This window comes from Eschrichtius robustus, chromosome 2, assembly GCF_028021215.1.
Source record: "Eschrichtius robustus isolate mEscRob2 chromosome 2, mEscRob2.pri, whole genome shotgun sequence".
NCBI classification, from domain to species: Eukaryota; Metazoa; Chordata; class Mammalia; order Artiodactyla; family Eschrichtiidae; genus Eschrichtius; species Eschrichtius robustus.
This window is the reverse complement of record NC_090825.1, coordinates 117,309,906-117,333,372: the sequence shown is the minus strand read 5'-3', so window position 1 is coordinate 117,333,372 and position 23,467 is coordinate 117,309,906. Positions and strand designations below refer to the sequence as shown.

General features: G+C 44.3%; 1 long non-coding RNA gene and 1 pseudogene across 1 annotated transcript in view; one reads left to right on the top strand and one right to left on the bottom strand.

Annotated features, from left to right (window-relative positions):
- Positions 1 to 19,708, bottom strand: part of LOC137759591 (uncharacterized) — a 55,096-nt gene extending 35,388 nt beyond the window's left edge. Inside the window, exon 1 of the long non-coding RNA XR_011073115.1 lies at positions 19,107 to 19,708. This is a non-coding gene — a long non-coding RNA (uncharacterized lncRNA). The remainder of the gene's footprint in view (positions 1 to 19,106) is intronic.
- Positions 16,434 to 17,253, top strand: LOC137759589 (small ribosomal subunit protein uS3-like; annotated as a pseudogene).
- Positions 19,709 to 23,467: the final 3,759 nt, after the last annotated feature.

Sequence of the window (23,467 nt, the reverse complement as noted above, 5' to 3'; positions counted from 1 at the left end):
TCATGTGAAACATCTTTTCCAACCACAACACTGAGATTAGAAATCAATTACCAGAAAAAAAAAACTGTAAAAAAACACAAACATGTGGAGGCTAAACAATATATTACTAAACAACCAATGCATCACCAAAGAAATCAAAGAGGAAATCAAAAAATACCTACAGACAAATGACAATGAAAACACAATGACCCAAAACCTATGGGACACAACAAAAGCAGTTCTAAGAGGGAAGTTTATAGCAATACAATCTTACCTCAGGAAACAAGAAAAATCTCAAACAACCTAACCTTACACCTAAAGCAACTAGAGAAAGAACAAACAAAACCCAAAGTTAGTAGAAGGTAAGTAATAAAGATCAGAGCAGAAATAAATGAAATAGAGACAAAGAAAACAATAGAAAAGATCAATGAAACTAAAAGCTGGTGCTCTGAAAAGATAAACAGAATCAATAAATCTTTAGCCAGACTCATCAGGAAAAAAAGGGAGAAGGCTCAAATCAATAAAATTAGAAATGAAAAAGGAGATGTTACAACTGACACCACAAAAATACAAAGGATCATAACAGACTACTACAAACAGCTATATGCCAAAAAAATGGACAACCTAGAAGAAATGGACAAATTCTTAGAAAGGTACAACCTTCCAGGACAGAACCAGGAAGAAACAGAAAATATGAACAGACCAATCACAAGTACTGAAATTGAAACTGTGATTTAAAAACTCCCAACAAACAAAAGTCCAGGACCAGATGGTTTCACAGGTGAATTCTATCAAACATTTAGAGAAAAGTTTACATCTATCCTTGTGAAACTATTCCAAAAAATTGCAAAGAAAGGAACACTCCCTAACTCATTCTATGAGGCCACCATCACCCTGATACCAAAACCAGACAAAGGTACCACAAAAAAAGAAAATTACAGGCCAATATCACTGATGAACATACACGCAAAAAGACTCGACAAAATACTAGCAAACCGAATCCAACAATACATTAAAAGGATCATACACCATGATCAAGTGGGATTCATCCCAGGAATGCAAGGAGTTTTCAGTATCTGCAAATCAATCAGTGTGATACACCACAATAACAAATTGAAGAATAGAAACCGTATGATCATCTCAATAGATGCATAAAAAGCTTTCAACAAAATTCAACACCCATTATGATAAAAACTCTCCAGAAAGTGGGCACAGAGGAAACATACCTCAACATAATAAAGGCCATATATGACAAAACCACAGCTAACATCATACTCAATGGTGAAAAGCTGAAAGCATTTTCTCTGAGATCAGGAACAAGACAAGGATGTCCACTCTTGCCACTTTTATTCAACATAGTTTTGGAAGTCCTAGCCATGGCAATTCGAGAAGAAAAACAAATAAAAGGAATACAAATTGGAAAAGAAAAAGTAAAGCTGTCACTGTTTGCAGATAACATACTATACATAGATAATCCTAAAGAGGCCACTAGAAAACTACTAGAGCTAATCAATGAATTTGGTAAAGTTGTAGGATACAAAATTAATACACAGAAATCTGTTGCATTTTTATACACTAACAACAAAAGAGAAAGAAACAATCCTATTTGCCATCACATCAAAAAGAATAAAATACCTAGGAATAAACCTACCTAGGGAGACAAAAGACCTGTACTCTGAAAACTATAAGACGCTGATGAAAGAAATTGAAGATGACACAAACAGATGGAGAGATATATACCATGTTCTTGGATTGGAAGAATCAATATTGTCAAAATGACTATACTACCCAAGGCAATCTACAGATTCAATGCAATCCCTATCAAATTACCAATGGCATTTTTCACAGAACCAGAACAAAAAAAAAATTTTTTTTTTCTCATGAACCATGTGCATGGCTAAAATTTTTTAAAATTTGTATGGAGACATGAAAGACCCTGAACAGCCAAAGCAATCTTGAGAAAGAAAAATGGAACTGGAGGAATCAGGCTCCCTGACTTCAGGCTATACCACAAAGCTACAGTCATCAAAACAGTATGGCACTGGCACAAAAACAGAAATATAGATCAATGGAACAGGATAGAAAGCCCAGAAATAAATCCAAGTACCTATGGTCAATTAATCTATGAGAAAGGAGGCAAGACTATACAGAAAAGACAGTCTCTTCAAAACTGGTGCTGGGAAGACTGGACAGCTAACATGTAAAAGAATGAAATAGAATATTTTTTAACACCATGCACAAAAATAAACTCAAAATGGATTAAAGACCTATATGTAAGACCAGATACTGTAAAACTCTTAGAGGAAAACAGGCAGAATGCTCTATGACATAAAACACAGCAATATCTTTTTCGATCTGTCTCCTAGAGTAATGGAAATAAAAACAAAAATAAACAGGGCTTCCCTGGTGGCGCAGTGGTTGAGAGTCTGCCTGCCAATGCAGGGGACATGGGTTCGAGCCCTGGTCTGGGAAGATCCCACATGCCGCGGAGCAACTGGGCCCGTGTGCCACAATTACTGAGCCTGCGTGTCTGGAGCCTGTGCTCCGCAACAAGAGAGGCCGCTATAGTGAGAGGCCCGCGCACCGCGATGAAGAGTGGCCCCCGCTTGCCGCAACTAGAGAAAGCCCTCGCACAGAAACGAAGACCCAACACAGCCAAAAATTTTAAAAAAAAGTAAATTAATTATAAAAAAATAATAATAATAAACAAATGGGACCTAACTAAACTCAAAAGCTTTTGCACAGCAAGGGAAACCATAAACAAAGTGAAAAGACAAGCCACAGAGTGGGAGAAAATATTTGCAAACGATGCGACCAACAAGGGATTAATCTCCAAAATATACAAACAGCTCATGCAGCTCAATATAAAAAAACAAAACAAAACAAAAAAACAAAAAAAACCCAACCCAATCAAAAAATGGGCAGAAGACCTAAACAGACTTTTCTCCAAAGAAGACATACAGATGGCCAACAGGCACATGAAAAGATGCTCAACACTGCTAATTGTTAGAGAAATGCAAATCAAAGCTATAATGAGATATCACCTCACCCCACTCAGAATGGCCATCATCAAAAAGCCTATGAACAACAGATGCTGGAGAGGGTATGGAGAAAAAAGGGAACCCTCCTACACTGTTGGTGGGAATGTAAATTGGTACAGCCACTATGGAGAACAGTATGGAGGTTCCTTAAAAAACTAAAAACAGAGCTATAGTATGATCCAGCAATCCCACTCCTGGGCATATATCCAGAGAAAACCATGGTTTGAAAGGATACATGCACCCCAGTGTTCACTGCAGCACTGTTTACAATAGCCAAGACATGGAAGCAACCTAAATGTCCATCAACAGATGAATGGATAAAGAAGATGTGGTACATATATACAATGGCATATTACTCAGCCATAAAAAAGAATGAAATAATGCCATTTGCAGCAACATGGACGTGGAGACTATCATACTAAGTGAAGTAAGTCAGACAGAGAAAGACAAATATCATATGATACTGCTTATATGTGGAATCTAAAAAAAATGATACAAATGAATTTATTTACAAAACAGAAACAGACTTACAGACTTAGAGAACAAACTTATGGTTACCAAACGGGAAACGTGGGGGCAGGGAGATAAGTTGGGAGTTTGGGATTGACGTGTACACACTCTATATTTAAAACAGATAACCAGCAAGGGCCTACTGTACAGCACAGGGAACTCTACTCAATATTCTGTAATAACCTAAATGGGAAAAGAATCTGAAAAAAAAATAGATACATGTATATGTACAACTGAATCACTTTGCCATTCACCTGAAACTAACACAACATTGTAAACCAACTATACTCCAATATAAAACAAAAATTAAAAAAAAAAAAAAAGGCTGCACTGAACACTCTTATCTGAGGATCCCACTCAAGACATGCTCAGAGTCATAGGATTTTCACTCATTCAGCCATACAATGAGAAGAGCAGAAACTATTCTTTCGGAAAGTGGCCCATGGAGGTAAGATCACAATAAAAGACCTCATCAAAGTAGAGATGAAGGAAAGAATAATAGTTTTCAAAGTTATTTTTTAAATGACAAGACACCTGGTAGCATGGCACTGACCCTGCAGGCAGTAGGGTGGAGAATGTTCCTCTGGAAAAACTGAGCAGCCCTAAGGGGAAAAAATTATTGATAATAATACTCGAGGAGACTTCAGTGACTCACCCAGTCACTCCACAGAAAAGCCCAGGCACGCAGAACTTCTAATCAGCTTTTTATTGCCTCATAAATAAATGAATGAACAAGGATTATCAAGACATTTGAGGAAAGCCTGCAACATAAAAGAACAAAACAAAACAGAAAAAAGAAAAAACAACCCAAACGTCCAAAAAAAAAGAATAAATTATGGTACATCTATATAATAGTTCCTTTGCAATTATTCTTAATTTGAAGCATGATATAATAGTAAGTGTAGAAAAATGTAAAAGCGTGATCCCATTTTCTTTAAAATAAATATTAATAAATGGATCAGTGTTACAGAATGAAGAATTCTACAAGAGACCCACACAGTAGTCACCTAATTTAATAGAAAGGCACCACTGCAACTCAGAAAGTAAAAATTAATCTTTCCAATAAATAGTGCTGGCTATTCTAATGGGAGAAAATAAAAAAATGAACCTTGATCTCCATCCTTATAAACCAAGAATAATTCACACTATACTCTGGACACAATCACACTTTTAGAACAAAGTTTACAATATATTCATGACTTTGGAAATATTTATCTTACGACCCAGCAACTCTACTCTTAGATATATACTGAAGTAAAATGAGTGCGTAAGTCCACCAAAGACATATGTAAGAATAGTCAGTGACTTCCCTGGTGGTCCAGCGGTTAAGACTCCGTGCTTCCAGTGCAGAGGGCGTGGGTTCGATATCTGGTCAGGGAACTAAGATCCCACATTCCCACATGCAGTGCGGCATGGCCAAAAAAAAAAAAATGAATGGTCAAAGCAGCTTGATTTATTATAGCCCCAAACCGGAAACTATCCAAATGTTCATCAACAGCAGAACAGAAAGATTACGGTATAGTTATACAATAGACACGGCCCAGCAATAAGGAAAGAACAATTACTACATGCAGCAACGTGGATGAGTCCCAAAGACAATGATGAACAAAAGAAGCCAGACTCAACAGACTTCACACTGTAAGATTCCATTTATATGAGGTTCAAGAACAGCCAAAACGAATCTACGGATATTGACTGGAAGAGGCACAAGAGGAGACTTCTGGGATGATGGAGATGTTCCACATCTTGAGCTGAGTCATGATTACATGGAACAGTTTTGGAGTTGTACATTAAGATTTCCATGCTTTGGCAGACAAGCCTGGGAAGGGCTGAGGGGACAGTCCTGAGGAGCCTTGATTAAAGTGGGAAAAAAAGAAAAAAAAAAAGATTTTCACGCTTTAAGTGTACAGTAACAGTAGACAGACAAAATTTGGCTAGAAGGAAAAAACATTTATAGTGGTTTTCCCTGGGTGCTGGAATTATTGGCAATTGTTATTTATTCTGTATGTTTGAAAATTTCAATAAGGAACCTATATAGTCAGAAAAAAATTAAGTTTTCTTAGTGCTTTTTGGTATTTTCATGTTACACAACTCTTTTTTTTTTTTTTTTAATGGCTAGAATGCCTCTGTAGACCTCCTGTCCCCTTCTAGTGCCCCAATTTCCCTTCCTATTATTAATTTTCCCTTGTGGATAAACTATTTTATATATGTTCTTCACTGCTTTTTACAGTGATTTTTGTAATTGTGATTCTTTTTTTTTGGGGGGGGGGGCACGCCATGCGGCATGTGGGATCTTAGTTCCCCAACCAGGGATCGAACCCGTGCCCCCTTCAGTGGACGTGCAGAGTCTTAACCACTGGACTGCCAGGGAAGTCCCATGATTCTTTTTTTCACAAGACACTTCAGCTTCTTAAGTTCTTTAAATGTTTTTTCTCTGCTTCAAACTGAGAAGTCACTTGGCTAAGTACCAAACATGGGGTTAAAAAAAAAATTCTCTTGGTTACATGCAAACTTCCCTACCTTGGAACTATTCTTATCTTCAAAGCCAGAAGTCATGCTTATCCCTCCATCTTTACATATCCTTCTTGGGAATTTATAAAGTTGTAAAGTTTTTTTAAAAAAGGGCTGATTTTACTCTAAAGACCTCCTCTGTGTCTTTTCTGAACTCCCTAATTAGCTGGCCTTTTAATAGGATCTTCATAAATAGATTATTTTATATTCTAGGTCCCTCAGTTTTTCTTGATTCTCATACCCATAATTTTGGTTATGGTTTGTTGGGCTAAAAAAAGCTTTAGAATTACTGGTTTTGTGCTGCTCTATCATCTCAGGTTTACAGTTTTTGTTAAATTTTGGCTTTGATGTGTTTGTTTATTCCATTCACACAGTCATTTGTTCCTTCTATAAAAAGTAGAGACAGTGGGTCAGGGAAGTCAGAGAAGGCTTCTAACGGGAAGCAATGATCACACTGAGAGTTAGGCAAAAAGGGAAATGCAGATTACTCAACCTTCACACTCCGGTCAGAGATAACGCTCACAAACAGCCTTGCTAAGAGCAGACTTTCAGGATCACTGCAGCTTCTTTTTCTATAGTTATCCTTTATTTCTTTTAATAGGAGTCATATAATTTTATTCGTTTGCTTGTCAGATACTATTGGCAGACCTAATCATTTGTTTATTCAACATTATTAAGTACTTACTACATGACAAGCCCAGTACTGAGGATATGAGAGAAAGAACTCTAGCTGCCTTCCTCTTCCCCTTCAGTATCACTGATAATAAAAATAAAATTATTGGGACTTCCCTGGTGGCACAGTGGATAAGAATCCACCTGCCAATGCAGGAGACACAGGTTCGATCCTTGGTCTGGGAAGATCCCACATGCCATGGAGCAACTAAGCCCATGCGCCACAACTACTGAGCCTGTGCTCTAGAGTCTGCGAGCCACAACTACTGAAGCCCACACGCCTAGAGCCCGTACTCCGCGACAAGAGAAGCCACCGCAATGAGAGGCCTGCCCACCGCAACAAAGAGTAGCCCCTACTCAACACAACTAGAGAAAGCCTGCACGCTGCAAGGAAGACCCAACACAGCCATAAATAAATAAATTAATTTAATTTTATTTTATTTATTTATTTATGGCTGTGTTGGGTCCTCGTTTCTGTGTGAGGGCTTTCTCTAGTTGTGGCAAGCGGGGGCCACTCTTCATCGCGGTGCGCGGGCCTCTCACCACCGCGGCCTCACTTGTTGCGGAGCACAGGCTCCAGACGCACAGGCTCAGTAACTGTGGCTTACGGGCCCAGCTGCTCTGTGGCATGTGGGATCTTCCCAGACCGGGGCTCGAACCCGTGTCCCCTGCATTGGCAGGCAGACTCTCAACCACTGCGCCACCAGGGAAGCCCAATAAATTTATTTTAAAAAGTAATTAGAAAAAAGGTTGTAGCTTCCACATCAACTATTGGAATCCTTTAAAATAAATTAATAAAATTAAAATTAAATTATCTTTTCTATTTGTCTGTTATTGCATCAGATGGAAAATGCTGGAAGTTCTACAGATTTCAAGGGTATGGTGAGGGGGGTTTGGCTATACAGACTAGACACTTTGGCTGGTTCAGAGGGCAGTCACCTCAAAGAGTCATGCAAGTTTAATGAAACTCAGGTACAAGTAGAGCCCGAGTGACCCCGCCAACAGGGGAAGTGGGTCCACACATAGTGTGAGCCTGCGGTGAGCCGAGGAAAGAAGCAACGGCATCAAATCTGAACCCCAAAGCCAAAGCCGCAAGAACAGGCATTCCACAACTGCAGGCCTTCACCTAGGAAGAACCTACTCCTGACATGTACAGCTCTACAGTGGGGCCCTGGGGAATAGTAACAGCAGGGATTCACTTCTACTGATTTTTTTCTTGGCTGCACGGCATGCAGGATCTTAGTTCCCCGACCAGGGATTGAACCTGCGCCCTCCACAGTGAAAGCATGGAGTCTTAACAACTGGACGGCCAGGCAAGTCCTTGGATTCACTTCTAAAAGGTGGTAGTGATGTTCCCAATAACAGAGCAACACCAGGAGAACTCTGATAGTTGACAGTTATTCTAACATGGACAAGATCTTTGTTTTAATGACTTGCTCACTATTTCTAACACATTTGGCTGTGTTACCATTTCCTAAGTTGCTTTTCTTTGGGGGACAGGCTAGAAGGAGACAGCCTGCTGTTTTACTTCATTATTGTCTAAATACTGATGCTGGTGTCAACCTCTCAAATATTATTAGCCATCCCCTACCTCATCCATGATCTTTTGTTTGCCAGAGAGTTAACCAGGCCCAGAGCTGTCCTCATATAATCAGCGAATGAATAAACCAGAGCAGGTCTTCTGTATCAGCATTTTGGCTTGTGGCTTTAGAATAGCCTCTCAGTGGAATGCACATTGACACAGAGTTCAGAAATGGGACCCTTCACTGAACAAGGGCATCAAAATGCACATAGGAGGCAAAAAATAATAGTGGATCATCCACCTCTGGAGGCCCTGTCCTAGAGTAATGAGGAGGTTCACTGTCCTATTTTCCTTTCTCACAAAGGCTATAAAAACAACATATTGCTTGTATAACTGAGTTACACACAAAACTAAAAAAATCTACAAACTATTTGGTTTGCTAAAGCCATTCAGGTATTTGCTTTAAGCCACTGTCCCCAACATTAAGCTAACACAAAAATGTGTATTCTCCATTTGTCCTGATATATTAGATGAATAGTAAAGACTGAAAAGTCATACCCACACTAATAATCCACAGTAGTTCAACATTATTTGAAAATATGGCTATAGCCAATCTCATCTCCCTTCAACAATAAACTTGGTATGTTCATTTTAGTATGTTCCAGCCTTGGAGAGTTTGAGGGAATCCAGAGAAGTTCCCCTCGACAGAGGAAAACACATCATCTGCTAAAATCTTGTTGCATAAAGCTTTCTGTACAGAACCTCTGGCTGGATCCTGGATCCTGGCCTATTGCTCTCTAGGGGATAAGATCTATAACATTTACTAAACAGCCCTTTAAAAAAAAATCGCTACCTGAATTACTCAACCATCAAAAAGAATGAAATAATTCCATTTGTAGCAACATGGATGGACCTAGAGATTATCATCTTAAGCGAAGTAAATAAGAAAGGGAAAGACAAACACCATATGATATCACTTATATGTGGAATCTAAAATACAACACAAATCAACATATCTATGAAACAGAGACTCACAGAAATAGAAAACAGACTTGTGGTTGCCAAGGGGGAGGGGGAGTGGGGGAGGGAAGGATTGGGAGTTTGGGATTAGCAGAGGCAAACTTTTATGTATGCCATGGATGAACAACAAGGTCCTATTGTATAGCACAGGGAACTATATTCAATATCCTGCAACAAACCATGATGGAAAAGAATATGAAATAGAATATATATGTATGACTGAGTCACTTTGCTATACAGCAGAAATTAACACAACATTGTAAATCAACTGTACTTCAATAAAATTTTAAAAAAAGAGAGAAATGCAAATGCAAAACAACAACAAAAATCGCTATCTGAAAACATCTACCAACAACTAAGATAGCCTATCCTGAGCCGCCCAGGTATCATCGGTATCCTATTCCTCCCTAATGTTTGGAGGAAACACCCTTTCTGTTTTACAGTGGGTCCATTCTATTTTCTTATAAATTCTTCAATAAAGACTCATTTTTAAGTGAAACCTCAAATAATAAAAAACACCTTATTCCTTGAACCAGTAATTCCACCTTTAGGAATTTATCCTACAGGTATATACTAGTGCCAGTACACCAAAAAACCAATTATATACACAATTTTATACCACAAACACAAATATTTATTATAACATTTGCTTATAGTAACTATATAACATATATATAAAATACATACACATACATATATGATATGTAACATCCCAAAGGCCCATCAGTACGGGGATGATTAAATAAACCATGGAATTTCCAAACCATGGAACTGCTATTTGACCCTTAAGAAGAATGAGGTAGAATTACATGTGCTGATAATGGAAAAGTGCCAACATAGTGAAAAAAGCAAATTATAACACAGAGCATTCTACTATCCAATTTGGGCTTAAAAATAAAGTTCTATTTCTAGACCTGAATAGATTACAGTTGTATTAATGAATATAATTATTCATTAAACTGTACTTTTTTGTTATACACACTTTTCTACACAGTTGGCCCTCTGTATCTGCGGGTTCCACAACCTTGGATTCAACCAACAGCAAATCGAAAATATTTGGAAAAAAAATTCCAGAGAGTTCCAAAAAGCAAAGCTTGAATGGCAACCATTTACACAGCATTTACGTGTTAGGTTTTATAAGTAATCTACGTGTGCCACAACTACTGAGCTTGTACTCTAGAGCTCGTGAGCCACAACTACTGAGCCCATGTGCCACAACTACTGAAGCCCACGCGCCTAGAGCCCATGCACCACAACGAAGAGTAGCCCCCGCTCTCCACAACTAGAGAAAGCCCGCACGAAGCAACGAAGACCCAACACAGCCAAAAATAAATAAAATAAATAAATTTATTTTAAAAAATAATAATAATAATAAGTAATCTAGAGATGATTTAAAGTATTCAGAGGATGTTTGTAGGTTATATGCAAATACTATGCCATTTTATCTAAGGGACTTGAGCATCCACATTATTTTGGTACGAGGGGGTCCTGGAACTACTGAGAGATGACTACACACAGTAAAAAATGAAAGTTATCTTTGAGTAATGTCTGCCCCATGGCTTTTAGGAGAAAATAACCTATTTCTTAACTTGTTGAGCAGGAAAGCCACACTTCTAGATGCTTCCAACAACCATCCAGCTACCACTGAGAACATGTTTTGTTCCAGCTCCAGGGCAGGATCCACAGCTGTGAATAGTCCCATGGGTTCCAGGCCAACCTCACCAAGGGCCCCTTCTCCAGCCTTTATTAGTCCTGGATGGTCCTCTGCAGAAGCCAGAGGACTACCTGAATGTAGGACAGCCTTCTGCCTTCAGCTTCTGGAAGGACTCCCCAAAGGTGGACCTCCCTCAGCCCCTTGTCTGACAGCTCCCATAATGCCAGCAAGCCCCACCCCCCCACTGCCCACTCCCCCCTTGGGAACTCCAACCACCAGCTGCATCCCACCCCTCAGCTCGGGAACTCCGGTCAGCACCCCACTGATGCTGCTATTTTAAAGCCATGGGGAAGTGAAGGCTGGCTCCTGCTCAGAAAAAAAGGCTGGGGACCTCTGAATTACATCTAGTCATGGGATGTACAGGAGAGCATTGTAACTCTGGAACTTCAAACAGCCAGCCCTCAAAGTGACAATGGAGGGAAAATGAGCCCAGCAAGAGGGAGGGTAGAGCAAAAGCAGCAGTGAACAGAAGGGAAAGAAAAAGGGAAGAAAGCTGTTAACAGAGAAAGTGAGTTGAGGAGATTAAAGAATAGGTTAGAGCAGGGAGAGAGAGAAAAGGGAGGAACTCTGCCCCCTGCCAACTTGACAGGACACACTAGAAAGGGACAGTCTATCCCTCCCAACAAGCCTGACAAGGCCACTTCCCAGGCCAGGTCCCTCACCAGCACAGCCCCTGAAAGACAGGCTCTGCCTGCCCCCTCCCAGAGCATTAGACTAGGCTTTGTGGGAAAATTGAAATCTTGACGGCTTAGAAAAAGGCCCCTACAGCTTCATGTGCTGGCAATTTAACTAAGCACCCCTGGTTCCTGCCGGCTACCAGACCAGCCCTGGCTTTGCTCCACCATTAAGCGCGCTCTCCTGACCCTGTGCGGGAGCGGCAGCTCAGTCAGCGCCGCAGGGCAGCTTTAAAGGACAAGAGTGAATTTCACTGAACACCAGCAAGTACCAGTCACACCTGTCATGTGAGCACCCTAAGGACCAGACATCCCAGGGCAGCTCACTGCCCCCCCTTTCATTTTCATAGAATTTTTTAAAGGAATAGGCATTATGGACAAAAAGGTTAGAAAAAAACACATGCTAGATGATAACTTCAGAGTTCTGTCATTAGTAACATCCACCAAGGGCAACCGTATATATGGAAGACAAGGGGCCCAAAGTAGTATGGAGTATTGATGAATTAAAAACAAAAACAAGAAAACAAACTGCATCCACCCTGAACAAAAACCTGAGTTTTCCAAGAGCACACCTGCACAGAAAGAACAACAGAACACAGCGTCGATAAAGTCACATCCCTGGTGGAGGGCCTAGAATTTAATGTAGTATACAGGCTCACCACCACTTGGGCCTCCTTTTGGCAAACCTCATATCAAAACACCAGTGGTTTCAACTGACTGCATGTATTTCTTTTTAGTTCCTAGATTTTTCACTCTGCTGTCTTCCTGGTGTCATATAGCCATGCAGAGTTTCAGGAGATGGGACTCAAGGGGTCCTCTCTGAAGACCTGCCTACCCCCAAACCATTCCTACCACCTGTTTACTGCCACATGAAAACATTAACAGAGTGAGTCATATCTTTGGATGAAGGCAGTATTTTTCCAACTGGAGTATGTGGAACAATTTGGGGAATGTGGACAGACAACTTAATTTTAATAGTTATGCTTTTTAATATTTGCTTTCTATTTGTGGCAGGTGATAGTGGTTTCCAATTTAAGCCAATCATAGTTTCCCTTTCAAATAACTTTTAGTTTTTTTAAAATGGCATAATTTAAAGAAAAATGTTAAATAATAGTACTGATGGCAAAGAGATAAGACAAAAATCATGCAGGTGGAACACAAATTAAGTGTGAGAAACAGATAAAGTATCCACCTCCAAGCCCTTAGAATGCAACTACCCCTCGCTGGAGTTCTGCCACCATCACACATCGAATATCACCAAGATTTAGTTCAGCAAAGTCAGCAGAACCAGAGGATGCAGAAATTGGATCAGAGATTGACGAATCACACCAGCCTTTTGAGAGGGTGTTGCCAAAGAAAGGCTGGGGGTGGGGGAAGGGGGGACACGGGGTCTGGGGTCTCTGGGAAGCTAGCGGGCAGCAGAAAAGCAGTAAGTATAGGCTTAAAGACAAGGACTCATGAGATAGGCACGTTCCTACAGAAGTCCCCCTCTTCACACATACTGTCCCCAAATGATCCTGCCCGAGGTCCCAATACTGAAAGCTGACCGGTTAAGTACTGAGAGCAGAAGTCTAGCACCACTTCCCAGGTCATCCTCTTCCCAAATACCTTTGCAATTCAATTATTCCCCACCCCTACCTTTCTTTGAACACTGGCCAAGAGGCCAGATAGATTTCAGTCGTGATTTATTTTCTGGGCCAATTCTCTTGAGACTAACTAATGACTCTTTAACACAAATCAGAGAACTGATGAAAGGCATCTGTGAATAAGGCATTACTCTCCAGTGAGTAAATTCAGGTAGATCAAACCCTCCTCTCGGGGCTTCCCTGGTGGCGCAGTGGTTAAGAATCCGCCTGCCAATGCAGGGGACACGGGTTTGAGCCCTGGTCCAGGAAGCCTGTGTGCCACAACTACTGAGCCTGCACTCTAGAGCCCGCGAGCCACAACTACTGAGCCTGCGTGCTGCAACTACTGAAGCCCGTGCGCCTAGAGCCCGTGCTCCGCAACAAGAGAAAGCCACCACAGCGAGAAGCCCACGCACCGCAACGAGGAGTAGCCCCCGCTCACCGCAACTAGAGAAAGCCCACGCACAGCAATGAAGACCCAACGCATCCAAAAAAAAAAAAAAACCCTCCTCTCACCATGATTACCAAGACTCCCTTAAATCATTCACACGCATCACCACAATAAACTGAATATCATGATAAAGAGAGTCACACAAATTTTTTGGTTTCTCAGTGCAGATGAAAGTTATGTTTTCACTATACCGTAGTCTATTGTCTAAAAAAATAATGTACACACTGTAATTTTAAAATACTTCACCGCTGTGGGACTTCCCTGGTGGCCCAATGGTTAAGACTCCACGCTCCCAACGCAGGGGGCGCGGGTTGGATCCCTGGTCAGGGAACTAGATCCCACATGCATGCTGTAGCTAAGAACCGGTGCAGCCAAATAAATAAATAAAATAAATATTAAAAAAAAAATACTTTATCACTGAAAAATGCTAACAAACTTCTGAGCCTTCAGCGAGTTGTAATCTTTTTTGCTGGTGGAGGTTTGAAGTATTGCAAGAATTACCAAAATGTGACACAGAGAAACAAAGTGAACAAATGCTGTCGGAAAAATGACGCCGATAGACACAAGGTTGCCACAAACCTTCTATCTGTAAAAATCACAGTATCTGCAAGGCCCAATAGATCAAAGTACAATAAAATGAGGTATGCCTTTAATCAAAAGGTTCAGAAAAATATAAACCATCCTTTCTTTTTGGCAAAGCCTGATACCAGACTTGCTACCCACAGACACTGGAGTCAAACCATTTATCTCCCTTGCTTTTTTTTTTTTTTGTTTGGCTGCGTTGGGTCTTCATTGCTGCGTGCAGGCTTTCTCTAGTTACAGAGACTGGGGGGCTTCTCTTCGTTGTGGTGCGCAGACTTCTCATTGTGGTGGCTTCTCTTGTTGCAGAGCACAGGACTAGGCACGCGGGCTCAGTAGTTGTGGTGCACGGGCTTAGTTGTTCCGCAGCATGTGGGATCTTCCCGGCCCAGGGATCGAACCCATGTCCCCTGCATCGGCAGGCGGATTCTTAACCACTGCGCCACCAGGGAACTCCCTCCCTTGCTTTAGAAGTGAGGGCCCATCCAGTTTCCTAGCTCTGGTTTTGAGGCCTAAATCAGTACTAATATTCCACATATGTCTCCTAAAAACTACAAAAGAAGTCATTCTAAGCTCACTGCCTTTTGCAGAGCCCTTTGTATATAGTGCCCAAAATGGTGTGAACCTTTTTGGCCAGAGCCTGGAGGGTCAACTCATGCCCAATCCCCTTGCTTCTAAACTGCTGTGTTTTAATTGCTGACTCCCATTTTACAGCCAAGCCAATTAGTAGGGCTGGTCAAGCGTGAGGAGCTTGGAGGCCTAGAACACAGCACTCAATTCAGCCTGAGAAAAACAGGAAGCCTCTCCTGTCAGAACTTCCCTGTGAGAACTATGCCTAGACAACAAATGTCACAAGTCCGAGGGTGGATGTTGTAGTTCTGTAGTTCCCTGGGCACGTCAGCAAGCACTTGAATCTCTATCTGATGGAGGACTGGCAGAGTGACTCAGGAGAATTGAATTTTAAAAGATGACTATTTCACTCCTCATTCAATTTAGTGAGCATTATTGCCCACTTCAGTCTCTGAAGTGCTTAGTAAATAACTCCTTTAGGGTTGAAAGGATGTTGGGTCCAAAGCCCAAGAAGCTGCAAGGTTTACTCCAGGCACTCTAAACCAGCTGGATAAAGTGTGAAACAGTCTGAACTTAGTTACATATGAAATGCAAACATGCACTTACCCTCAGGCCTCCAGATCTGATTATTGGCTTATTGGTAACCAAGCCCAAATACACCCGGAAACAAAAACAAAAAAGCCTTAGGGTGCTGAATGAGGCTTTTACAAAAAAATTTAGAATGTCCACCTCTTTTTTTTATTTCACTGCATCTCAAAAAAATACCAATCATCCAAAAATTAAAATATTCCGCTTTGAAAGAGCTCAAATTTCATAAAAGCCTCCCATTAATATTCCTTCAGGGGGCTTCCCTGGTGGCGCAGTGGTTGAGAATCTGCCTGCCAATGCAGGGGACACGAGTTCGAGCCCTGGTCTGGGAAGATCCCACATGCCGCGGAGCAACTAGGCCTGTGAACCACAACTACTGAGCCTGCGCGTCTGGAGCCTGTGCTCCGCAACAAGAGAGGCCGCAACAGCGAGAGGCCCGCGCACCACGATGAAGAGTGGCCCCCGCTCGCCGCAACTAGAGAAAGCCCTCACGCAGAAACGAAGACCCAACACAGCCAAAAAATAAATAAATTAATTAATTAATTAAAAAAAAAAAATTCCTTCAGAACCTCTGTGAAGGACTTCCCTGGTGGTGCAGTGGTTAAGAATCTGCCTGCCAATGCAGGGGACACGGGTTCGAGCCCTGGGCCGGGAAAATCCCACATGCCGCGGAGCAACTAAGCCCACGCGCCACAACTACTGAGCTTGTGCTCTAGAGCCCGCAAGCCACAACTACTGAAGCCCGCGCGCCTAAAGCCCATGCTCCGCAACAAAAGAAGCCACCACAATGAGAAGCCCGCACACCACAACGAAGAGTAACCCCCCCACCCTGCCCCGCTCTCCACAACTAGAGGAAGCCCACGCGCAGCAACGAAGACCCAACAGAGCCAAAAATAAATAAATAAGTAAATTTATGAATAAACAAAACAAAAAAAACCTTGGTGAAGCCTTTCCTTTCGGCGGGGCGTGGCGGCAAGATGGCCGTGCAGATTTCCAAGAAGAGGAAGTTTGACACTGACGGCATATTCAAAGCTGAACTGAACGAGTTTCTCACTCGGGAGCTGGCTGAAGATGGGTACTCTGGAGTTGATGTCCGAGTTACACCAACCTGGACAGAAATCATTATCTTGGCCACCAGGACACAGAATGTTCTTGGTGAGGAAGGGCCGACGGATCCAGGAATTGACTGCTGTGCTTCAGAAGAGCTTTGGCTTCCCTGAGGGCAGTGTAGAGCTTTATGCTGAAAAGTTGGCCATAAGCGGTCTGTGCGCCATTGCCCAGGCAGAGTCTCTGCATTACAAGCCCCTAGGAGGCCTTGCTATGCGGAGGACCTGCTATGGTGTGCTGTGGTTTATCATGGAGAGTGGGGCCGAAGGCTGCGAGGTCATGGTGCCTGCGAAACTCCGAGGACAGAGGGCTAAATCCATGAAGTTTGTGGATGGCCTAATGATCCACAGTGGGGACCTTGTTAACTACTATGTTGATACCACCATGCGCCACATGCTGCTCAGACAGGGTGTATTGGGCATCAAGGTAAAGATCATGCTGCCTTGGGACCCACCTGGTAAGACTGGCCCTAAGAAGCCCCTGCCTGATCACGTGAGCATTGTGGAACCCAAAGATGAAATACTGCCCACCACCCCCATCTCTGAGCAGAAGAGTGGGAAGCCAGAGCCACCTGCCGTGCCCCAGCCGGTACCCACAGCATAATAGGGTCTCCTTGGCCGCTGGATCTGGAGTCTGGATGTTGCTCTATAAAGACCTTTAATAAAATCTTTTTAAAAGAAAAGAAAAAAAAAAGAACCTCTGTGAAGGGGGCACTGCCCATTACCCCATTTCAAGGTTGAGAACTGTTTCCAGCCAAGAAAGGAGAGCCTGCCCTTGGGTAACAAAGGTGCAGGCCTAGAACGCTCCGTGGGGGTCCCTGGCTCATACCCTAGCCCTGCCTGTCACCTGGGCCCAGTTCCCCTTAAGGGAGGGTATTTCTGTTCTTCAACAGAACAGCCAGGCCTGGTGTTTATCATCGCTTGTGTTGAGGGAAACACTATCCTTTTTTCCTAACATTGAAGTCTTAAATTCTCTACCAATGGGAACATTTGTGGGGGCGGCCGGGGTGAATGAAAGCAGAAAATTTCCCAAAACTCTCGGCCTACTTAACTGCCCTGACAGCACATAGTTACAGTGTCTGGGGGAGGGGGAGCGGACTGTTTCCAAAGGAAGCATGATTAGTTGGCCCTTCCAAATAATTCCAAAGACCATTTAGAAAATGGTTAACAGTTTTTTAAAAACGTGGCCCAGAAATCTAATTTCCAGCGATTCTTAATATTATGGGGCTCCTGGAGAGCCCCATAAAAAACTCTATCATAACAAGCCCGGCCAATGAATAGGTACACGGGAGGAAAAACTCTTTGGGTAAGTAGAAGTATGTGGTAAACACGCTTGCTCAATGCTCAAATGACCTGTCTTAAGACATCTTTTACAGAGAATGATGTTGCTGATCTGACTGGGAAGCTCGCTCTCCCCAGCTGCCAGCACTCTGGATTTGTCCTCCCTTGAGTGCTGTACTGGTTTCTCCGTTTAATGCACAAACCAGCTGCAGCCACCTTGCCAAGTTCTCAGCAATTCCCTCAACTGCCTTTTACTGTACAGGATTCCTGGAGTCCAATTCTGTTTTCTGGAGTCAAACAAATACAAAACAAATTGGTGAGAAGTTTCAGCTATTTCACTTCCTCCCAGAAAACAGAAGTTTGTGAAAGGTTCAATCTAAAAAGGACAACTGTGCTTTTTTTGGTCATAGGATCAATAAATTTCAGAGCTGGAAAAAAACCCATGTATCACCAAATCATTCCTCTTCAAAAATCAAAATATCTTCTTCCTATTTCTCAAGAATTTAAGACAAAATGGCCAATTAACACTTAAGCAGCCTTACCTAAGAAGCCCACAAACTGAGGGTAGCAGGTAGGAAAGGGGAACTCTGTTCTACAATTAACGAAGAGAAGGGGGGGGGTCCTCTCAGCTTCCCCAATGCCCCCATTCATGTTTGGGGCACTGATTACCCTTCAATAACTTCCCTGCCATTAAATCTCCTACCACTCGCTCAGGGTTGGGTTTCACCCTGGGGATAAGAGGTGTTTGTAGAACACTGAAATTTCTAAAGGGTAAGTGCTGTGGACAATACAACCTCAGTGCATATCAAGGGAAGCAAAGCCCTCAGAGAGTCATTAACTCACCCGGCCAAATGAGAAGAGAAAATGAGCCGCAGCTGCGTGCTTCCTTTCCCGCAAGAGAAGGAATTTTTTTTAAATCTGCTAACAATGGCCGGGGTAATTGGCACCTGGCTGCCTGCTCCCACATCCTTGTCTGCTACAAAGATTTCAGAAGCAGGGTTCACAGAATCCCAACGGACCAGAGTTCTAGGCGTTGTCACCTCTTTTCCAAGCTATTACAACAGCCTCCTCGGTGTCTCCCCATCCCAGTGTTCCCCTAGCCCAACCCAGCCGACGCTTCAGTGGCTCCCCACGGTACACAAACCCTCAGCTGAGCGCTCAAAGAGTTCTTCCCAACCAGCCCTAAATCTCCAAACTTCCCCTCCGCCCCCAAAACCGCCCTAGCACTCGGTCCAGTAAGTCACCGAATCATCTTTCCCTTACCTCCAGCGCAAGGCTCAAGGTCTCCTTCTCCAGAGGTCCCCTTTCCCTCCCTCTTCTCGTCCAACGCCCACAGCTGCCGGAGATTAGCCGCCCCCCTCAGGGCTCCGCTCAGATTTCACTTCCTCCAACAGGTCTATTCGGATCCCTATACACCGTTCTCAACAGTCAGGATTCCTTTCCCCCCGCAACACCTTTCCTGAACACACCCGGCTCCTGCTCCCACCCGCGGGGCTCCCGAGCGCTCTCCCGCCCCCAGCAGGCCCGGCTCAGAGCACGGAGTGGATCCCCGGCAGCGCCCTAGAAATCGCAGCCCAAGGCGAAGAGATGCAGAAGCCTCCCGCAGACGTCCCGCGAGACCGGGTGTGGCGAGCCCAGCTCTCAGCCGACTCCTCGCAACGCGGAGCCCCTTAGTCCACTGCCCAGAGGCCGGGCGGGCGGCGCTGGCTCTTCCCAGTCTCCGCCAGCGGCGCTGCGACGGGACCCGGAGGAGCAGCCGCGATGAGCCGGGGTGGGCATCGGGCCGGCTGCAACCGCTCCCCAGCTCCCGGCCTCTCTCCCAGCCCGTGCGCGCTCCTCGGCCGGAGCCGGCCCATCCCGCCCCGGGGCCCTTCGCTCTTCCGGCGTCCTCTGGGGAGCTCGGGGGTGCGCTAAACCCCGGAAGGGCCCTGCCCGCGCCTCACCCCCTCCCTGGTCCCAGCTTGGCCGGGTCCGGCTCCGCCGCACCTTACCTCTCTTCTCTTCGAACCTGCTAGGCACTGGTTCAGCCCGGACCCGCTGGGATCAGACGAGACCGCACAAGTCGCGCCGCACCTGCCAAGGAGCGAGTGAGGAGCCTGGGCGCGTCTGACGTCACAACCGGCCCGAGCGCCGCGAGCTCGGAGTCACCTGATCACCTTGGCAACCCGCAAGGGGCGGGGCGGGGCGGGGCGAGGCGGTGGGCGGTGTCACAACAAGAGCCCAGTCCCCTGCAGCTGGGCCTGGAAGCGCCTCCTGGAGCGCTGCCGGGCTGTTAGCGACGCGGAGACTCGAGGTCCGTCTCTGGCCTGGCTGCTCAGGCCTCCGAGTTGGGATGGATACCTGAGACTCCAACAGGCACTCCTCTCAAGTTCGATCAGTGCTCCGAGACTCCAGACGTTATCCCCTCGCCGCCAGTGCAAGTGCCTGGCTGGCAGGGCCTGTGTCCCCACCGTACCCTGTTCAGTGCGTGGCACGCAGGGTTCGCTTGTGGGTTGCTCCTCTCCGTGTTTTCTGGGTCTAGACCCAAGTAGGTTCGAGGGTTTGCTCTGCGAACTGTACCTGAGAGGACTGGGGCTGAGACTGATAACTGGATTGCTCTCTGGCAACTTTCCCCATAAGCCTCTCAACAAGTAGTGCAGCCTTTGCTGGAGAAAGTAATAAGACTTCATTCATTCAGGAGAGGGGACGACACGGGCTGTAGCCCAGGCCCAGACCTCCTGCCCTGAAGGCCTCCTTCTATTCCAACAGAAAGAGAAAGCACTGAAACACTCCCAGAGCAAAGCCTAGAACAAGCCTGAAAGTCCTACTTGAAAAGCTTTTTTGTTTTTCAGATTAGATATCGATTTTCTCTTCAATTTCCTCCCCTTGCTCACTATAATCATATGCCTGCACCTCTATGACTTTCCATTTGCTAGACAGAGACCATCAGCTTCAAAATGAAAATCTAACACTCCATGGAGGTCCTGGTTTGAAAGCCACTGCTTATTTCATCCCGTCACTTTCTGAGTTCCATTTAAGTTTTACTCTTCTAGTCCCTGCACCACTATGGAGGTTTCATGTATGTCGTCCTTCCCTCAGCCTGTGGGATTTTAAACCAAAAAGTTATTTTATAAATAACTTCTAGTGAGCACATTTTGGTGCCTGGCAATGAGCAATGCCAGGCTGCTTGAGGCATGATCCTTGAAGATCAGGAGTTTATCGGTGGTGCACCTCATATCCAAGTACCACCTCTACTGTTTACTTAATAGTTTCATTTTAAGTGACACTTCTTTATTTTTATACATTTATTTAAAAAAGAAACTAGCGGGACTTCTCTGGCAGTCCAGTGGTTGAGACTTCGCCTTCCAATGCAGGGGATGCGGGTTTGAGCCCCGGTCGGGGAGCAATGATCCCACAGGCCTCGTGGCCAAAAAACCAAAACATAAAACAGAAACAATATTGTAACAAATCCAATAAAGACCTTAAAAATGGTCCACATCAAAAAAAAATCTTAAAAAAAAAAAAAGAAACTAGCATACAAACGGGAATAAAAGACAGTTGTGAAAGATAAAGTAGAGTCATGACTCCAGTCAGAGTTATACTAATAGGAGAGAAGAGATTTAAAACATGAGCCCGGGTCCCAAAGGGCAGAGATTAGGAGGCAGGAAGATGGTGGGAGCAGGGCAGGGGCAGTCACACCTGGGGTGGCAGATCTGAGGAGGGGAACTCCAACTGTAGGTTAGGGACAGGTTGGGGAAGAGTTGGGCTAGAATGAGGTTTGAGGGAGGCAGTGGAGGGGAGAAGTGCTAGGAGCAGAGAGACTGGAGAAGGGGTCTAGAGAAAGGAGAAGGAGCAGTGGTTTGGGGAGAGGCTGCTGAAAGGAAACGTGTACTAACAGCATTAAGGGAAGGGAGGCTGAGAGGCTGCAAAAGTGAGGATTGCAGAGAAGGAGGAGCAGGTGAGAAGAACCTGATGGAGACCCGAGGGGAAAGCACAGGGCCTCTGAGGCTCTAATGCGGGCAGGGCAAGGTGGGGGTGAGGGCGAAGGCGGATATAACTGCCCCGGCAAGGGAGCGAGGCTGGAGAGGGCAGCTGGGACATATGGGGTCATGCTGGGGGAGAAGAGATGAAAGAACAGTGTTTTCAGTAAGGTCCTTGGCCACTCCCCTTTTACTGAGCTGCTTGGGTGTGACAGGGCATAACCACCAAAGGAAAAATAGAACGTTCCCCACCCCCATCCCCACCACCCCCTTGAGGAAGGAGCGCTATCATATGAGTACAAACTCAAGGAATGTTACTTGGCAGCATCCAAGAACCAGAGACATGGCCAGGGAGCACATCCCACATGACTCTTTTCTAGGATTTGACCTCAAGTCCCAGGAGTAAGCAGCCAGCCAGATGTAGAAGTCACTGGAGTTTCTTCACAAGTTTCCATTCCCAGAAATAAAGAAAAATGTCTGTGTGGAAGGTCCTGACAAAGCATATTTTTTGTGAAAGTCCATTAGCCACTGGAACTGCAATGGATTTTCAATATTTGTGAACTCAGGAGAACCATCCAAGGATTGTGGAGGCAGCATGATGCAGGGGTCGGGAATTTGTGCTCTGAGGTTTGTTCATTTTGTGAAATCAGACAAGTTACCCACCTTCCTTGAGCCTCAGTTTTATCTGTAAAATGGGTATAATACCTACCTCAGGAGACTGTCATCAACTTGAGGTGAATTCTAGGTCAAAGGAAGAACCCAGATTCACAGTTTTTCAGAAGACCATTTAAAAACTCATTGTAGGGCTTCCCTGGTGGCACAGTGGTTAAGAATCTGCCTGCCAATGCAGGGAACATGGGTTCAAGCCCTGGTCCAGGAAGATCCCACATGCCGCAGAGCAGCTAATCCCGTGTGCCACAACTACTGAGCCTGTGCTCTAGAGCTCGCGAGCCACAACTACTGAGCCCAAGTGCAACGCTACTGAAGCCCGCGCGCCTAGAGCCCATGCTCCACAACAAGAGAAGCCACTTCAAGGAGAAGCCCGCGCACTGCAACGAAGAGGAGCCCCAGCTCACCACAACTAGAGAAAGCCTGAGCGCAGCAATGAAGACCCAACGCAGCCAAAAATATAAATAAATTAATTTTTTAAAAAATCGTTGTATTTTCATTGGACCCCATTTGTTCATTCACCAGTTGGGTGAGAGAATGTTTCTTGGATGCCTAATGTACACTCCACACTGTGATGGATATGAAAGGAGCAAGTTCTCTGACTCGGTCCTCCAGACATCACACTCCTGATAGGACAGTGAGACAGCATGAGAGCTCACAAAGCCTCTGCGAAATTGAGTGCTAAACTATGTCATGCCCTACTCTGCCCTCAGCATTCATGGAGAGGGATGCCATGCCAGCTGCATTGGCTGAAGTGGGATGTATAAAAGAAAGGGTCTGGAACAAAGCCTGAAATTTGGAGGATTTGGAGAAGTGGTGAGAGAAGAGAGCATTCTTGGTTATATCATCTGGACGACATGAGCACCTGGGGCAGGGGCTCAGTAAATTTTGCTGAATGAATAAATGAATGAATGATTGAACAAATAAGCAAAGGCAATAACATTAGAGAATGGTGGGCATAGCCATAAGATCAGCCTAAGTGGACTGTGGAAATTG